The following is a 15,000-nucleotide window of genomic DNA, read 5'->3' as shown; positions in this document are numbered from 1 at the left end:
ACCAGCGACTCCTTTCAAGATGCCTGACCTTCACGTGGCCGTCCAGTGTCACTCACTCGTAAGAACAATGTACTGTCATGTTGCGGCGGAAATATCAAGGAAAAGAGTACCACGAAAAAAACGAAAAAAAAAAAAACGAAAAAAAAAACGGGTGGGGGAGTATAAAGGAGAGGATCTTCTTTTTTGTTCGTTTTACTTTTACTTTTTTTATCTTTATAAATGTATATATATTTTTTTTATCGTGAAGAGTCCTTGTCACTTTTTTTTGTATTTTCTTTTACACGACTTCACTTCTGAGTACGACTTATTCCTTTGATTATCACTTTTTTTCCCCCTTTTCTCTCTTACATAAAATCAGCGAGTAATACAAGGATTTCTCTTCTTGCTTTTCGGTGATTCCAGCGTCTTTTGTATTGCTTTTGTATTTTTCTCTTTCTCATCCTTTTCTCTTTTTCCGTTGCATTACACTCTTTTTGCAACGTGAGCGAATGGAGGGGGATGGGGTGCAGGGATGGGGAGAGAGAGGGAGGAAGGCAATGGGCGAGAAGAATGGGGAGGAGAAGGAGAGGGAAAGAGAGGAAGGGGAGACTTAGAAAGAGAGGGAGAAGGAGAAAAAGAGGGAGAAGGTAAGGGAGAAGGAAAGGGAAAGGGAAAGGGAGAAGTGGGAGAAGGAAAGGGAGGAGAAAGAAAAGAAAAAAATGGGAAGAAAGAGACTGGAAAACAGAGCGAAAGAGAGAAAAGGAAAAAAAAAAGATAAAAAATGGTATGAGGAACCGGAGAGTGACTGAGTGAGTTACCAAGTTCATCTGTTTCTCTTAAACTGCTTGGAAACTTCCTCCTTTGAGCAATGATTCTCAAATTCTTTCAGTCTGTTCGACTTTTTTCATAAATGATTGAATAAAAAAAAGAAGAAGAAGAAAAAAAGGAGAAAATGGTGTCGCGGAATCTTGAAGCCATTTTTTTCAGATGACAGAATGAGTAGAGGACCGAAAAAAAATAAAATAAAATGATAAAATAAAATAAGATAAAAGACGCAAATAAAACGGTCCTAGAAAGAAAAAAAAGATAATCATACTAAGGGAACAAATATCGCTGATCTATAATGCTACGACCCTTTTCTCAGATGATAAAAAAAGAAAATAAGAAAAAAAGAATACGAAATGATTAGAGAAAGAATAAACGAAAGAAAAGAAAAATATTTAAAAAGCAGAAACGAAGAAGAAGAAATAACAAAAAGAAAAAAGCATAAATAAAGTATTAAGGCGAAGAAGAAAAATGTCGCCGACCCATAATGTTACGAGGCTCTCAAGACATATAAGGAAGTGAAGCTGCATCCATGTGTGACGGAGAATGCCCGAGAGTTGAGACGAAGATGCCCCTTCTCTCTGGAGGATCTTGAGGGGATTAAGAAATTCGTGTTTGATAGGAAGCGGAATGAGAAATTAATTAATTAGCTTATACGGATCTGTTAGCTTTTGATATATATGTGTTAAATTAAAGACGGCAAAATCGTTGGACTAATGTTTTGAACAGATAAAGAAATACAAAGCTAATGGTAATCATGGTGCTGAGAATGGTAATAAAGTATTCTTTTGAATAATAAAGAAAACGAGAATAGCTCAATCAGCTGCAGGTTTAACTTGCTTCCCTACGCAGCTAATTGCCGTCTAATTAAGACTTTAAACTCGTTACTCAGTCTTGAATACTTCCTCACATACTTAGACGTCACGTGACTGCTTCTAATTTGCGGGCAGGTAGAGAGGAAGGGGGAATCTCGACTCTAAGGCCCCCTGCTTTAAGGATCAGTCTTGCGAGGCGGGCAATGCACGTCTCGGATGACATAATAGTCCTTAATTACGCTCGCAATAAGAGCGATTTTCCCGAGGACGAATGCACGCGCGGCGAACCCTTTCTCGGGTATGTTGACCCTCGAGAGCCAGCGCTGTTTTCTCCTAAGTGAAGCAATTTCCGATGGGGACGAAGTCGAAGGGAGAGATGGTGGGGGTGAGGGTGGGAATGGGTGAGGGTGAAGGTGAGGGTGAGGGTGAGGGTGAGGGTGAGGGTGAGGGAGAGGGAGAGGGTGGGAGTGAGGGTGAGGGTGAGGATGGGAGTGGGGGTGGGGGTAGAGGTGAGGGAGAGGGTGGGTGGGGGTGAGGGTGAGGATGGGGGTAAGGAAAAGGGAGAGGATGAGGATGAAGGAGAGAGAAGAAGAAGAAGAAGAAGAAGAGGAGACAGAGAGTGAGGGAGAGAAAGAAAGAAATAGAAAGACAGCGATACAATAATAATGAGAGAAGGGTAGGGGGAAAAAGAAAACGGAAAGAGATGACGGGAATAAGAGAAGAGAGAATTGTATAATAGAGGAAGAGAGGAGATAATTGAAGGGAAGAGAAGACAAGAAAGAGAGAGAAGAGAAGAAAAATAAATGTGAAACGAAGAGAGAAATATATAAAAGAAAGTACAGCATAAAATATTAAGGAGAGTGACCGTTCAATTATACAAAAAAAATCACGAACCCGAATCGCTATTTGCTGGTGCTTGAGAATAAGGAGGTTTAATTATGATTCTCAGAATGCCTGGAAGCGCGCATGGCATCGACCTACTTTGCTTGGCTTGAGGAGAAAAGCATTACAGCAAAGTTAGAAGTTAAAACACGTATGTTCGAATGCCTCTTCTAATGGATGCAGCCCATTCATCATCTTCCATCCGTGTCCTAGTATTTATTTACATATTCATTCATGTTTTATGTACGTTCTCGCCTCAAAGGGAGGCCCCGAGACGGCATCTGAAAACAATACACGTGGGACTCGTTTTAATGACGTAATGATGACGTGAGCTAGTGACGTCATCCAGGACCCGCGTCGTAATTTTGAAATCTCTTTGGCCAGTTCTTGTGGAAGGGGGGTGGGGGGGAGTGGGTTGGGGAAGTGGGAGGGGTTGGGGAAGGGGAGGGGGAGGGGGTGTCCGTGCTTGAAAGTAGGAGAAAGAATGATTGACATTAGGCGTCTGACATTACTTTCTCTTTCTTTTTGATGAGTAAAATATACGTAAAAACATGTAAATTACGTTGCTGGAATTGTAACAACAATAATGACTAAGAATAATTAACCTTAATGATGAAGAATCGCATTTGTGGCGATATTCTGACTTGCTTGTTATAATTTCAAAACTTATTTTAACAAACTATGTATATACATTTACAACGTAACTGTCGCATAGAATTAGCCATGGAAGCGGGCACCTCAAAGACCCTTTATACGTAATACTATGGATGAACATGGTTAGGAATATCTGATCTCGAAATACAATATCCAACATAGAGCCTTGTGGTAAAATATGCCTAGTCATCAGAGATCAATTTGATTACCTAAGTATCCCTTCTTAATGTGTCTGGTTCTAAAACGTTTTCTTTTTTTTAACCCTGGCTTATATTGATGTACATCTCATTCGTTTGGGATACATGTTTATTATTATTTTTTAAATAAATATTTTGAAGGTATTGAAGGCTGTAACTATGTAAATTAAATCCATGGTACACGAATTTCGGCAAATTCGTATGTTGAAATCGATACATGTCTTATTATTTTTTTTTTTCTTTCAGGTTTCCAGAATGGCGAACTTACCTTGAACGTAACTGGTGAGTATTGTTAAAGTTTTCATTTTTTTATGTAATACAATGGCACATATAATTATTTTGTCGATGAGAGAGAGAGAGAGAGAGAGAGAGAGAGAGAGAGAGAGAGAGAGAGAGAGAGAGAGAGAGAGAGAGAGAGAGAGAGAGAGAGAAAGAAAGAGAGAGAGAGATTAATATATAGAAGGCCCTGAAATCTGGGATTCCAAAACTTCAAATATTTTCGATAGAATAATATTTGTGATGAATATTTGATTATTACTATTATTATCATAATTATTATTTTGCATTTCTAACTCTTGATGCTCCTCATATAAATCACCCTCCACTTCTCGACTTTTCAAAAGACTTTTTTTTTATAGTTTCCCATAATTCAAATCTCCGTTTTCTATCATCACGAACGACCAAATCTTCTGTCGACATTGAAGTTTAAAAGAGTTAACGCTCCATTAACTTTTTGAAAAACCTCTCCCACCTCACGTGAACAGGAGATCCAATTAACCGTGGGCGTAATTGTTCCTCCCACGCCCATTTTCACACGCCCACTGACGCACACACAGACATACAATGAACCCCCTTTGATGTGTTAGCTGAAGCGTATTGTAACTATCTCGATACTGAAATTGGGTTTCTTCAAGATCGTAGTTTGAAAATTATTCTTAATCACATAAACATCGTTATTGTTATTATTTTATTTTGAGTGCGTTTGCTTGCTTTAATTCTTTTGGTATAGATAATTTGGGATAATATTTGACATTTTGCACTTTTCTATATCTTTCATGTGGTATTTTTGATGAGTTTTCCATCCAAATGAAATTAAGAAGTTTGCTATTTTGAGAAAATAAAAATGAACCTTGGCGGACGTATTTGTTTTAGCTTTCTATTGGAGAGAGAGAGAGAGAGAGAGAGAGAGAGAGAGAGAGAGAGAGAGAGAGACCTTTTTTCATATTTACACGCCCCAATTCACACCATGTCGCCATGTGTATCTAACCTTAAAACAAACGAAAAACGCAAAAAATTATAGGGCTCCAAAGTTATTTTGATTAATATAGATTATTTATTTTCTTAATCTTTAGAAGTGATTTTATTTCCGTTATTAGTTCCGAATTCGTAATGCACGAACAGGACTGAAAATTGCGGTAAGATTTCCCGCTCGATTATGTGTCGTAATTTGATACCGATACACACACGAGCGACTTTAGAATTGCATTATCCATAGCGGTTTTGTCGCTTGGGAAGCTTAAATGGCAACGCTGCAACGCTAATTGATTAGTACACTGGGGAAAAAACTGAAAATATAAAAAAAAATATGATATATGTACACATTATTCAAAGTATAATATTCTTGCAGTGCTAGTCTTATTTTCTGCTTCTCGTGCCCTCCAGCAGGAATAACAGGAAGTCCAGAGTAACGCGGAGGCCATACCGATAGTGCTAACATATTGCGTGATACCCGCAAGGTGTGATGTTGACGGGGAGGGAAAGTGGGCCAATGATATTAACTCACAAGACCACTTCACCTCGGGAGGGGGAGGGGGGGGGGGGGCTTTTCGTCATTCTTATTTAGGTTTGAATTGATTTCTGACGAAGGAGGAGTAATAATTTTCATGCTTTCATTTTCGTCATCTACATCTTTTAAGTCTTTTTCCTTCTTCTTTTCTCATTCTACTTCTTCTTCTGGTCCCTCCTTTACCTCCCCTAACTTTCTTCTTTTCCCACCTCGTCCTGTTTCTCCTTTATCGTGTCCTCCTCCTGTCTGTTTCTCCTTCTCCCCTTTCCTCTACCTCCTCCGTCTTCTTCTTCTCCTCCCATTACCTCCTGTTCCTCCTTCATCTTCTCCTTTCTACTTCCTCTTCTCCTCCCCTTCCTTCTGCTTCTCCTCCCTTTCCTCCTCCTTCTTCTTCGTCTCCTCCTCCTCCTCCAACTTCCTTACTTTTCTTCTTCTCCTACCACTGCTTCTGAGTTTATTTTCGAGAGATCGTATTTTGTATGATAATGATTTGATACTTTCCAGCCACGTGCATTGATCAGCGGCTTATGAGTTGAAATTAAGGTTAAAATAGAGGAAAATTTGCGGTGAGAATAAACCCGTTATATTTAATCAATAGTCTTCAGTCTAACGGCCGATCTACTTGGGAGATTTTCGTAAAATGCTCGTTATAAGATAGACAATGAATAGCTCGTTACTAGTCCAGTTATTTTGTGTTTATCATTGTAATTTTATAACCTACATAGCGACTCATCCATTCGCCTATGAATTGATGATCAGTTGTCAGTTTTTTTTTCGATCTAAAAGATTATTAAAAAGATTAATAACGCAAATTATACTTGTAGTCTATATTTGGATCCTTTTCGTTAATGCTACTGTATACAAGAACCTGATCAACATTACAAAGTTCGCTCAACAATAGCAACAATGATAATGATAACAATATTGGTGATGGAAATGATAACTGGATAACAATGATGATGAAAATGATATCACTGATAACAATAATGATGAAAATGATATCACTGATAATAATAATAATGATGAAAAAAATAATAACATTGATACCAATGATACTAGCAATGATAATTATTTTAACTGAAAAATACAGCATAATACCAGCAGTCTCAAAAAGGATGGAAATAATATAAGAATCAGGCAGATAAGCCTAATATTATAGCGCCTGTGTGACCTATTGAAATTTTAATCTGGCACATCTGCTGCACAAGACTTCCAAGAAATACATAGGCCTAGATATCCGATCGTGTTATTATAGGCCTACTCATTCTTCTCGGAAAAACTGTGTTGGGTGCGGATGATTAGGAACTCTTTGGATGTCCATACGTGAGGCTTGCGGGCGCGAAACTTCTTTTGTTTTGGGGATGATAAGGATAATAAAGACGTGGTGTTATTGTGGAACGTGTGTGTGTTGGGGGGAGGGGGAGACTTATTTTAGATCGGCGGGAGTAGAAAGTTTTTTTTCCTTTTTAGTGATATTAAAGTAATGTCAGTTCAGTGGCTTTATCTTGGATCAGTCCTCTGTCTGTCTGTCTGTGTCTTTCACTCCCACTCACATCCCACCTCCCTTTCTCTCTGTATTTCACACACGCACACGCACATCCTCCGTCTGTCTATCTATTTACCTTTTGAACATCAGTACCTAAGTTTACAGAGAATTTTGTGTCACAACCGTCAGTCAAAAAAAAGTGGAACAGTTACCTCGACATGTACTTGTTTCTTGTTCCCCTTCAGCCACGCTTTCGCCCCCTTGCGTAAACAGTTTCTGGTTATACTGTTTTCCCTTTGCTTTTGGGGAAGGCAAAAAAAGAGAGGGGGGAGGAGAAGGAGGGGGAGAGAGTGAGAGTAAGAGAGACGGAGGGAAAGGGAAAGTGAAATGGAAAAGGAGAGGGAAGGAGATGGATATGGAGAGAGTGAGTGGGGGGTGGGGGGGTGGGGGTTAAAGAAAGACAGAGGCAAAAAGAGAGAGATAGGAAAGATGTAGAAGGAAATACAGAATCAAAAGGAAAGAGAGAGAGGAGTAAGAAGAAGGAGAGAGATAGAAGGAGAAGATGCTTAAACAAAAGCAGAGGCAAAGGGAAGGAGAGAAAGAAATGAGACCATGAGCCAAGGATAAAGATAATAAGCAGACCATAAAAGTCTGAACTGATAAAGAGAGATTAGCAAATAAAAGATTAAAAGAAGCAGGAAAAGAAGAAGATAGAAAGAGAGGTTATTACCGACTTATATAAGACGATAGATAATGATGGTAAGGTAGGAAAGTAATGTGGCCTTGACCAACGGAAGACAATAGAAGAGAAGACAAAAGATATTAATGATAAAGAGAGAGAGAAAGATAGATAGGAAGAAATGTCACCGGGTGATAATTAGATAGAAAGGATAAGAAGGAGGGAGATGATCATAATGAGATAGAGAAAGGAAAAGATTGAGTGATGTGTAGTTTAGAGAGAGAGAGAGAGAGAGAGAGGGAAAGTTCACCCAATACTCCTTGATCTGGCCCTTAAGAGAGAGAGAGAGAGAGAGAGAGAGAAAGAGAGAGAGAGGGAGAGAGGGAAAGTTCACCCAGTACTCCTTGATCTGGCCCTTGAGAGAGAGAGCATTGTGTGTAGGCCTCATGAAATTCTCGAGGTCACAGGAGGTCATTAGCGTTGTTACGGCGATCGAATCTCCTTTCTCACTTGAAGGTAGATTATTGTCACAATGGGATGGGGAAAGAACGAGGGGGGAGGGGGGAAAGGGGGGAAGGCGGAATGAGGCACTGCTGGGTTGGAGGAGAAGACGAAAGAAGAAGGTAAAGGAGAAGGAGACGAAGGAAGAAGGAGGAGGAGTAAAAGAAGGGAAATGAAAAGGGGAAATAATGATGATGATAATGCTCATAGGTATGATAATGATGAGGATATAAGTAATAGTAATAAGATGAAGAGGAAGAATGAAATACAAAGGAGAAGAGGGAGACGACGAAGAAGAATAGGGTGGACGTGTGTTCCTTGGTTGACATCGACCCTTCCCTCCTTCTCTTTTTTTTTTCTTCTTGTTTCTCTTCACCTTCATTCTCCTTCTCCTCCTCCCCCTTCCCCCTCCTCCTCCTCCTCCACCACCACCACCACCTCCTCCCTCTCCTCCACCACCCCCTCCCTCTCCTCCACCACCCCCTCCCCCTCCTCTCCTCTCCTCCTTCCCCTATCCCTCCTCCCCTCCTTCTCCTCTCCCTCCTCTTTCTCCTCCTCCACCGCTACCACCACCACCACCTCCCCCTCCTCTCCTCCTTCCCCTCCTCTACCACTGTCTCCTCCTCCTCCCCCTCCTCCACGACCACCTCCCCCTCCTCTCCTCCCTCCTCCTCCTCCTCCTCCTCACCCCCGTCATCATCGTCTTGAGATGTCACGGCGCCTTCGAAGTGCTTCTCATCCAACTCCTCAAAGTCTTCAAGAGTCAAATGAGAAGCGTGTAGCGCGAGCGTCGACTATGGTATATTTATCCTTATCACGAAGGACGCGTCATCTTCGCAGCCCCCTCATTATAGGTGAAGTTACTCAATAAGGAAATTTAGATGATATTCTTATTTTTATTTTTGAGATAATCATATCTATTTTTTTTTTTTTTTGTCTTTTCTTAAAACTTGAGTCTCATGTACCTATAACTGAAAGAATGAGATAAAAGGTTATTGCCCAGAAGACGGACTCCGATATGAGGATGAGTATTTACTTTTATCCCTGAACTACATGACCTCCGCATCACACGCACACGCACGCACAAACACATACAGACACGCACGCACACACACACAGACACACACACACACACACACACACACACACACACACACACACACACACACACACACACACACACACACACACATACACACACACACACGCACTGTGCCCCTTCTTCCTCTCCAGTCCCATTCCCTCCAACTCGCCCCTCTCCCCCGTTTATGCAAGTTGCAAGATATGGTCGAATTCCTCGTGTCAGAGTGAAGTCATTGCTGCCATTGCAAAAGGGTGGCTTGTCTTCGAAGAAATATGAATTACATATCTCGTGTTGCGATGTTCTTCAGTCTCATTTATACCTTTTTCTACATGCAGTTATTCTTGTATGATTTTGATGTTTGTTATGGAGAGAGAGAGAGAGGGGGGGAGAGAAGAAAAGGAAGGTTGGAATAAGAGAGAGGCAGAGAAATACACTCACAGACACCCAATACAACTACACCAACAAGTGTACTACATTTTTTTTCTTAGCAAAACTACCGTGTCGCTCGCACCCCCTCCCCCCTCCCATCCACCACCCACCCCAACACCTCTCTCCAGATCCCCAAAGCAGCAACCTAAAATATTCAGCCGAAAAAACTAGTCTGATCGCCACTCCCTTCTCCTCAACACTTGAAGATGAAAAAAAAAAGAATAATAAAAAAAGCCTGACCCACCCCTCTGCTACTCCCCACTTGCCCGCTGGTCACTGTTCCGAATGCTATTGCTCTGCTTCCCTTTGCACGCTTTCCCGCTTCCCTGTTTCTCCTCTCTTGTGCTTCCCCCTTGCCCTCGTTTCCTCTTTATTCCTTTCTTTTCTTTTTTTCTTTTCACTTTCACCGTTTGTTTTTCTCTCTTTTCCTCTCATTTTCTGTACTCTCTGTCTCCCCCCCCCCCCTCCTCTCTCTCTCTCTCTCTCTCTCTCTCTCTCTCTCTCTCTCTCTCTCTCTCTCTCTCTCTCTCTCTCTCCCTCCCTCCCTCCCTCCCTCCCTCCCTCCCTCTCTCTCTCTTTTTCTTTCTCTTTCCCCTTCTCTCTCTCCCTCCTTCTCCCTCTCCCTCTCCTCTTCCCTCCCTCCCACTTCCCCCAACCGCCCCGGGCAAGGCAAGAGGAGATAGCCTAGTCGTCTCGTGGCTGGCAACGACCTCGACGACCTTTAAGATAGCGAGCAGGAAACGAACAGCTAGATGCGCACTTGTTTCTGTACATTTGTGTGTGTGTGTGTGTTTGTGTTTGTGTAAAGCTATCCTCCCCCTGTGGGCCGCCTATGAACCCTCTTCGAACCCCCTCCGTGGTACAGCTGGTGTTCACTTTCACCGCGCGGAACCGACGTCGCTTGCTTGGATGACAGTGACCTCCCTCGTAGGCTGTTGCGATAGAGGGAGGGACACGCGTATGGCTCTTACGGAATCTCGGCTGATGCTCATTCTTCTTTTTATTTTCCCTGTTCTCTCTTTCTTCTCTTTTCTACTTTTTTATTGTGTGATTTTACTGTCTTTTGATTTGCTTTCCCCCTCCTTCTTTCATTTTTTTTTTTGTACATTTCAACTTGTTTTTTTATGGATCGTTATTTGCAAATCATTGCCACTTCTGTTATCATCATCCTTATTTAATTTAGATAAATGATGATCAACACTATTGCCTCAAAAATTGTGCAAAGAAGTCATTCAGCACACATAGGCCTCATACGTGACCACGACTCATAACCATATATCGCACATGTGGAAAAGATGTAACAGAAATATTACCTTGACAAGAGATGTCATTGACGCGTTCCGATGTTTTATCATCATAATAAAAACAGATACAAACAATATCACAAAGTATATAGGTTCATTTATAGAACATTAGGCCCGCTATTCTCTGACGCAGTTCCTGGCTGGACTATCCGCTCAGGGTTGAATGTAGATCAAGACATTCTTCTAATGCCTCTCCCCATCCTCTATGCTTCCTCATCTTCTGCCTTTTACTTCTTCTCATATTCGTCTTTTCTCTTGCTCATCATTCTTCTTCCTTCATCTCTTCCTCATCTTCCTCCTCTCACTCGTCCCTTTATCGCTCTTCCTTTTCTCCTTTGTTAATCCTCACCTTCTTTTTCTTTCTCCTCTAATCCCTCGTTCTCTCCCTTTTCTTTCTCAATTCCTTGTTTCCTCCTTCTCCTCCTCTTCACCTTCTTTTCCCCTCTTGCATCCTCCTCTCCCTCTCCCCTCCCCCCTCTTCCCATTCTCCCCCTTCTGCTAGTGACGGGGAACATTCTCCTGAGAGCGCTCATTATCGCAGCTTCGTATATATGTGTCATGACGTGGAAGAATTGCAGGCGAAGGCTGTAGTGATGCTGCTCGGGGGAAATGTAGAATGTAACGTTAATATACATCTGTCTATTTATTTCTAACTCTCTCTCTCTCTCTCTCTCTCTCTCTCTCTCTCTCTCTCTCTCTCTCTCTCTCTCTCTCTCTCTCTCTCTCTCTCTCTCTCTCTCTCTCTCTCTCTCTCTCTCTCTCTCTCTATCTGTGTGTGTGTGTGTGTGTGTGTGTGTGTGTGTGTGTATGTGTGTGTGTGTGTGTGTGTGTGTGTGTGTGTGTGCTGTTCATACAATACACGTATCTATTCAATAAGCACAATTAGGATTAAATGTTACGCTATCTTACACTTTACACTTTTTTTTCTCTCCTCTTTTTTTTCGCGGTTCAGTGGCCCTTCGCCAAAATTAGTTTCACAACTTCATGCGAAACTAGGAATTACTTTCTCGAGACTCCCTTCTTGCCCAAGACCGATCCTGCCCGAAGAACTAATGAGGGAAATATCAAAGGTGAAGAAAATATTACGGGCGGAAGAAAAGGGTCAGCATTGAGAAGTGTGTGTGTGGAAAATTTCGAATTTAAGATATGCATATACTGTGTGTGTGTGTGTGTGTGAATATATTTTTCTTACAATTAGATTAAGACAATGCACACAATGAAAAGGTAGGTCATTACAATATTGTAATTAACAAAACCGATAGACATACCAAGATTTTTAAAGCGAGAGAATTTTTAATTATACTTTTTTTATATTTAGAATATAATCAGCATAACGCATTCTTACAGAAGCTCGTGATTGACAGGTGTGGCTACTACTCCCTTCCCCCGCCCTCCCCCACCCCCTCGCATGTACCCTATATATTGTCAGGGTGACTTTGTGTTATTTTTATCTGTTTAGTCTTTTCTTCTGTCTGTACCATTTTTCCACAATTTTCCAATTTTCGTCTCCGTTTTTCTGAAGATTTTTCTCTTTCCTTGTCTGTTTATTTTGTGATCTTTCTTTCTCTGTGTGACTTCTCTCTTTCTCTCACACACACCACACCCACACGCTTATTTTCTCTCTCTCTCTCTTTCTCTCTCTCTCTCTCTCTCTCTCTCTCTCTCTCTCTCTCTCTCTCTCTCTCTCTCTCTCTGTCTCTCTCTCTCTTACTTCTCGCATTCCTATCCATTCCGCATCACTCGTCCTTCGACTCGCAGCCCAGCGTCTATCCAAACAGCGAAGGTCAAGCCAGACATACCAAGAAACAGTCGTAAAATCGCTGACAAAAAGGAGTTGGAGTAGGTAGAGGAAGAGGAGGAGAAGACGAAGAAGAGGAAGAAGAAGAAGAAGGGAAAAAAGAAGAAGAAAGAGAAGAAGGAAAAGGAGAGATAGGTCCAGAGTCGAGTGCAGAAACTTTAAGAAAGAGAAAGAAAGAAAGAGAGAGTGTAATTACACCATATATATATATTTTTTTTTTCCAAATCGTAACCCCCTTTCCTCCCTCTCCTCTCCCCCAACCCCCATCCCCCTCGACCCCGACCGTGACAGGCAAGTTGAACATTGTCACACTCGGATGGCGATGATTTTCACTCTTCTATCATTTTATTTTCATTTTTTATCATTATCTTTTATTCCTTGTTCCTGATTTCTTTCTTTTCCGATGTCTTATAGCATTCGTCTTTTGTGACTGGTGACATTAAGTGATCGGCTCCTGGAAAGGTTAATTTCCTGTTTTGCGTTTTATTTTCATTAAATAGAGACTGATTTAAAATGATGGTATTCTTTATTGAGATTGTTGTTGGTGTGTTATTTTCATCATCGTTTTCTTCCTGTTCTTATTATCAATATCATCATCATTATTATTATCATATCATTAAGGCTTGTTATTTTTATTGTTATTGTAATTATCATGATTTTTTTTCATAAGCATTGTTATTGTTTTTATTATTATTATATTTGTTTTTTATCATTATTACTATTGAGCAATATTACAAAGTATATAGGTTCATTTATATATTTTCTTGATATCCTTTTCATTATATTTGCTAAAACTGTAATATTAATGCTATTATTTTCATAATGATAGTACTATGACCATTACTACTAATAGTAATAGTAATAATGATGATAATAGTAATTATCATAACTATTGTTATTACTTATATTATTACCGTGACCATCATCTTTATTGCTCTTAGTTCCCTTCGCCTTTGCAAATGTGACAGAGGCCAGACTGGCAAAGTCCCTCACGGTATTCATTCATGTTTACAATCCTATTGTTTTTCTCTCCCACCACTTCGGTTCCCACGCTCTTGACACGTGGCTGTGTACTGATTGCTTCGTGATTCATGCGATTTCGGTGACTTTTATTTTCATTTTTTTTTCTCTTCGTTAGGAAAAAAAAAGTCTTGAAGAAATAAATGGAAGAGAAATAAAAAAATGTGACTTGAGATTGTGTTGAAAAGATGGATAGGAGATGGTGTGTATTAATGCAAGTAAGGTTGAGGTAGAATGAGATCAGTGAAAAGAAATGTTGAAACTGTCGATATAATGTTTGAAATGAAGAATGTGAAGGTTTTATTACTAGGAAAGGGGAGAGTGTAGTAGTGACTGATGGTAATCGGTAATCGGAAGGTTTGTGAAAAAATAGTCAGTAAAAGATAATAATGCGAAAAGGAGGCACAACAACAATAACAGTAACATCACAATAATAAATAGTAGATATATTCACACACACACACACACACACACACACACACACACACACACACACACACACACACACACATATATATATATATATATATATATATATATATATATATATATATATATATATATATGAAAGAAATTCTCCATATCTTCGAGACCTAAGACCCAAGGTTAGACTCCGACCCGCCTTAATAACACAGATTGCCAGATGGAAGTTACGGTCAGGGATTTATGGGTTAATACCCAGGGTGGAGGGGAGGGGGGGTTCTTTGACGATGTGCAGGGCTTCAGAAAAATACTTTGAGGCTGTATGGATTCAGGTTAAATTAATGGTCAGCTGTACGGGAAATTATATATTTTACTTATTGGGTAATTGGGTAGGTCTATATTTTCCAACGTTGTTATCACCAGGAATACAAAAGATTTGATGTGAATGGAATTTGTGTTTTTAAAAGAAGAATATTGTTCCTGATTTTGTGCATAAAATTTCCATAAATCACCCGACGACTTTTAACCACATGTCATTCTTGTAATTATTTTAACCCTCCTCTCTCTCTCTTTTTTTCTCTCTCTCTCACTCTCTCTCTCTCTCTCTCTTTCTCTCTCTTTCTCTTTCTCTCCAACCCTCTCTCTCCCTCCCTCCCTCCCTCCCTCTCTCTCTCTCTCTCTCTCTCTCTCTCTCTCTCTCTCTCTCTCTCTCTCTCTCTCTCTCTCTCTCTCTCTCTCTCTCTCTCTCCATCCCCTCCTTCCCTTCCCCCTATTTTCTCTCTCTCTCTCTCTCTTTCCCTCCCCCCTCTCTCCCTCTTTCTGTTGCCTTCCCTCTTCTCTCTCTCTCTCTCTCTCTCCCTCCCTCCCTCCCTCCCTCCCTCCCTCCCTCTCCCTCTTCCTCTCCCTCACCCATCCTCTTCTCTCTCTCCTCGATTTTTTAAGCGAGAATGGGAAAAAAACGCCATCTGATATACGGTCCAAGAATGAGTATGGGATTCTGGCGCGTTCGTGGAAGTAGAAAATAGGATCAGAGTGTGTCTACGCATGCGCACTGAATGCTAATGAAGGGGTTTGTGGCGCCTGTATATTTGGATATAGAGGTTTAGAGGCAGCTGTAAAGGGTGTGTAAAAGTATCTA

General features: G+C 40.8%; 1 protein-coding gene across 2 annotated transcripts in view; it reads left to right on the top strand.

The window, feature by feature from the left end:
- The window catches only part of LOC122264559 (rho GTPase-activating protein conundrum), a 233,781-nt gene that overhangs the window by 168,082 nt on the left and 50,699 nt on the right, over nt 1-15,000 (top strand). For both annotated transcript variants that reach the window (XM_086548768.1, XM_086548767.1), the window contains exon 2: nt 3,599-3,634. The gene's annotated coding sequence lies outside the window, so the exon portion shown is untranslated. The remainder of the gene's footprint in view (nt 1-3,598; nt 3,635-15,000) is intronic.

Source organism: Penaeus japonicus, unplaced genomic scaffold (assembly GCF_977035675.1).
Source record: "Penaeus japonicus unplaced genomic scaffold, GWHDUDI00000001_assembly GWHDUDI00000021, whole genome shotgun sequence".
In the NCBI taxonomy this organism is placed as follows: Eukaryota; Metazoa; Arthropoda; class Malacostraca; order Decapoda; family Penaeidae; genus Penaeus; species Penaeus japonicus.
Note: the sequence above shows the minus strand (reverse complement) of the source record. Positions and strands in the feature narration are given on the sequence as shown.